The 4,530-nt window shown below is 46.3% G+C and overlaps 1 long non-coding RNA gene across 1 annotated transcript in view; it reads right to left on the bottom strand.

Annotated features, from left to right (window-relative positions):
* Positions 1-2,399: 2,399 nt before the first annotated feature.
* LOC147997403 (uncharacterized) overlaps positions 2,400-4,530 on the bottom strand; it is a 19,027-nt gene continuing 16,896 nt past the window's right edge. The window contains exons 2-3 of the long non-coding RNA XR_015647903.1: positions 3,537-3,735; positions 2,400-2,629 (exon numbers count right to left, since the gene is read on the bottom strand). This is a non-coding gene — a long non-coding RNA (uncharacterized LOC147997403). The remainder of the gene's footprint in view (positions 2,630-3,536; positions 3,736-4,530) is intronic.

Here is a 4,530-nt window from a genome sequence, read left to right as displayed (position 1 = left end):
GGCTGGGTATTGAACTCAGGACCGCTGTAAGAGCAATCAGTGCTCTTAACGACGGTGCCATCTCTCCATCCACCTACTTTATTTTATTCTCTATGCTCTCTTGTGCGAGTCAAGGTCAAGCAGGCAAGAAACACCCAAACAGATTGGTCCATCACCACTTTCTGAATTCTTTTTGTTGTTGATGTCAGGGATGTAAAGCAAGTTTACCCATGAAGAATTGTAAGGGAGTCCTTCTGATTTAGAGAATAGCAGCCTTGAAATGAAATGAGAATCACAACAAGCATTTGTCTTATTGTTTTTGTTTTTTTCTTCCTTTTTCTTCGGAGCTGAGGACCGAACCCGGGGCCTTGTGCTTCCTAGGCAAGCGGTCTACCACTGAGCTAAATCCCCAACCCCTACATTTGTCTTAAAGTCTGAAAAACACAAAACAAAACAAAACAAAACAAAACAAAACAAAACAACAACAACAACAACAACAACAACAACAACAACCAAGAACAAACCATGAGACCGCAGAAATCCTCAGGCGGAGGAGTAAGGAGCTAGTTTTTATTGGTTAGGGTATTATTTGGTCGGGTGGGGGTAGGGGTGGGGGTGGGGGTGGGGGTGTTGTCCTTCCTACATCTCTCTTGCATGAATGAGCTGAACATTACTTAAGCTTGTGTCCAAAACTGTCCATTTTTTAGATTGATCCCAGGAGGGAGGGAGCGAGCCGGGGATACAGCACACCCTCTCTGGCCTCAGAGGTCCAGGCTCCCGCTGGCAGGGCCCGAAGGGACTCCTGGGGGGAAAAAAAAAAAAGTCTCCGAGGCACCACCTAGCCGGTTTTATTCTTGAAGAAAAGCAAACATACATAATGGAATAAGGGAAAGAAAAAACCCTGTTTTCTATATACACAAGCAGTCGTAATTTGTTATAGTGTCCCCTTTGCGTAGTTTGGATTCGATGACTTTATTTTATCAAGCAAGTTTTAAACAGCGGTAACTCCAAAGAGGAGTCAACAGCCCCTTTAAGTGCAGTCAGTCATTGACCCTTTGGTCTGTCTGTCTGTCTGTCTGTCTGTCTGTTTCAAAACGAGGGAGGGCCTGCCTGCCTGCCTGCCTGCCTGCCTGCCTGCCTGCCTGCCTGCCTGCGTGCCTGCATCAGATCTAAATACAGTTCTCAGAGGGGAAGACAGAGACAAGTCAGAAGTCACTAGCACTCAATGGACGACCACCAACCTAAGGGCAGGCCTAGGGTAGAATTTGATGGACGGACGGACGGACAGACGGACGGACGGACGGATGGACAGATGGACAGAAAGGATCTAGGAGGAGCTTTGGGAAAGATGAAAAGCCTCCATTTCCCCCCAAAAGAACGAGCCCCAACAGCTGGGCTCTTCGAGATGAGTTATAAGGGGAACCACACATACAGTTTTGTATCACACATACAGTTTGTCATCATCCGTCAATACCAGGTAGACTTTTCAACGTATGTAGGTAGCTGTTGTCAGGTCAGTCCTTTACTAAGCCTCATGTAAGCTCTGCAGGGTAAGCCTCAGGAATTCATCTGTGCGTCCCGCAGGGTATGCTTTCTTGCTTTGTTAAAGGCTAGACTTTGGTTGCTGTCTGTCTGTCTGTCTGTCTGTCTGTCTGTCTGAATGAATGAGCGAGGGAATGAACGAATGAGGAGGGGATGCACATGCCTATGGTTTTAAGATGCTTAATTTCTTTACAAGGTTTATTTATTTAAACATTAAACATTGGGGTTGGGGATTTAGCTCAGTGGTAGAGCGCTTGCCTAGGAAGCACAAGGCCCTGGGTTCGGTCCCCAGCTCCGAAAATAAAATAAAATAAAATAAAATAAACATTAAACATTAATCGGAAATAATGGAGTCAGCAGTTAAGAGTTCTGAATGTGTTCTTCCAGAGGTCCTGAGTTCTATTCCCATGGTGGCTCACAACCCTCTGTTATGGGATCGATCTGCTGTGTGTCCGAAGACAGCTGCAGTGTGCTGTTTGTAGGGTAAAGAAAAAAATACTAAAGAAGAAAAAAAAAAAGAGAGAGAAAAAGTTAGAAGCACCAAGTCAAGTCATGTAAATATTGCCCACATTCGGATTTAGACATGCCTGAGCTGTCAGGGCGAGGCTGGCTGAGAGCGAATCAGTGAACGATCGGACTCTTCCTCTCTCTGTGAGGGTGTGTCATGAACTCTATTACCATTTCCAAAGAGTTAGGTATGCTGGAGCGAAGTGGACCGGAAAGCCAAGGGAGGAGAGGTATGCCTACACGAGTCCACCCAACCCCCCCGCCCCCCCCCCAGGGAGACATCCTCGAGTGGTGGGGGGAGGGGCGAAGGTGTGGAGGGATAATTTCCAACAAATAAATCCCAACAAATAAATTACTAGAGACTTGATTCATTGATTTACTTTAAATTTATTGAGTGTATCGGGAAAGAGGGAAAATGGGTCAAGGAGGAAGGGAGGGAGGGAGGGAGGGAGGGAGGGAGGGAGGGAGGGAGGGAGGGAGGGAGGGAGGGAGAGAGGGATATCTTTTCCTCCAAATCGGCTGGTATGTAGTCTCAGTGCGTCAGAAAAAAGACTGCTTCTGGCCTCCTTTCTGATTACCCCAAGGCAGTCTGGTCACCGTGCTGTAATAGAAAGGGAAACCACAGTCAAGTCATGGGAGCGAGCGAGCAAGCAAGCAAAAATCATAAACAAAAGCAAAAACACGTCTGTTAAGTTGAGCAGAGCAGAGCAGAGCAGAGCAGAGTAGGGCAAAGCAATACAAGGTCACATTCCACAAAGGCTGATATAGTCTGCCATCTTGGTCTACAGAGTGAAAAGTAGAAGGAGAAAATGAATATCGCTTTGTGTGTCACAAAGTTTTTAAGTTGTAAGGAACATTGCAGGGCTAAACCTTCAAATCCTCAAACCACCCAACCCAAGCTTTCCTCCTCCTCCTCCTCCTCCTCCTCCTCCTCCTCCTCCTCCTCCTCCTCACCCCCCATTGCCCCCCCCCCGTGTGTGTGTGTGTGTGTGTGTGTGTGTGTGTGTGTGTGTTTGCGCACGAGCTCGAGCTCGGGCACGCATTTCTTTCACTGCACAACCATCATTGGAGGACGTTTAAATAAACACGAATGAATCAGACAGGCAGACAGACAGGGGCCCATAATGGATCCCTACAACTCGGTGGTGGTGGTGGTGGTGGTGGTGGTGGTGGTGGTGGTGGTGGTGGTGGTGGTGGTGGTGGTGGTGGTACACACCGATTTGTTGACCTCTTTCTTTTAAAGAAAGGACAAGAAACAAAGAGAAATAAAAATGAAGGAATATAGACCTAGCCAAATATTATTTTATTCCCTCCTTCATGGAGCGACAAGAAGATTTATTCATCAACCTTCGTCTAGAATAAGAAAGTAATTGCAAATGAAATCGAGCCATCTTACTGTAATAAGATGTTATCGAGAGAAAGGGGAATTGGATACTGGATCCATTGCTGCCCCCCCCCCACACACACAAATTGGAAAGAAAAGCAACTCCCCAGATCGCTCAACTAACGAGGCTTATTTAAAACTGGAAAAAGAGGGCTGGAGAGATGTCTCAGCGGTTAAGAGCCCTGGCCGCTCCTCCAGAGGTCCTGAGTTTTCAATCCCCAGCAAGCACATGGTGGCTCCCAACCATCGGTAATGGGATGAGGCCTTCTTCTGGTGTGTCTGAAGATAGTTACAGTGTACTCATAGACACAAAATAAATAATTCTGGAAAAGAAGAGGAAATAACTTTAAAAAAAAAGAAAGGAGGCTGACTGGTCGACCTTCCTTCCCTCCCTCCCTTCCTTCCTTCCCTCCTCCCTCCCTCCCTCCCTCAGGTTCGTACCTAGGAACTCATGCACACACAGCCACACCCCCCCCACATATATTTAATATTCAATATTTATAAAAAATACGACTGGAGAGATGGTGAGAACAATGGAAAGCAGAGAACTATTCAGCTGACCAATTGATACCTTCAGTTTGCTTATAATGGAAGGGACAACTGGCCGACCCTCCCCTGTCACACACACACACACACAGAGAGAGAGAGAGAGAGAGAGAGAGAGAGAGAGAGAGAGAGAGAGAGAGAGAGAGAATTGAATGTAAACCAAAGGGGGGGGGGGCGGAAACATAGTACTGGGGTTGGGGATTTAGCTCAGTTGGTCAGTGGTAGAGTGCTTGCCTAGCTAGCAAGCGCAAGGCCCTGGGTTCGGTCCCCCAGCTCCGAAAAAAAAGAAAAAGAAACAAAAACAAAAAAATCATAGTACTGCAAGTACCAGTCACTGCTTTGTATGTAAGGCATAGGACAACTAGTCGACCTCGTTTTCCAACTGGTCGATATATAATATATTATATATTATATATTATATATTATAGATATATCATTAATAAATTGAAAAAAAAAAGCCAGAAGTGAATACCAGGTGGATCGAGTAAAGTATGCGTCGCCATATGTTAGGGACATCTGGTCGACCTAGGACAATTGGAGAGGGATCATCAAAGGCAAAGTGCCGTCGGGAC

The sequence above is a fragment of the Rattus norvegicus genome, unplaced genomic scaffold, assembly GCF_021556685.1.
Source record: "Rattus norvegicus strain SHRSP/BbbUtx unplaced genomic scaffold, alternate assembly SHRSP_T2T unassigned-0000155, whole genome shotgun sequence".
In the NCBI taxonomy this organism is placed as follows: Eukaryota; Metazoa; Chordata; class Mammalia; order Rodentia; family Muridae; genus Rattus; species Rattus norvegicus.
Note: the sequence above shows the minus strand (reverse complement) of the source record. Positions and strands in the feature narration are given on the sequence as shown.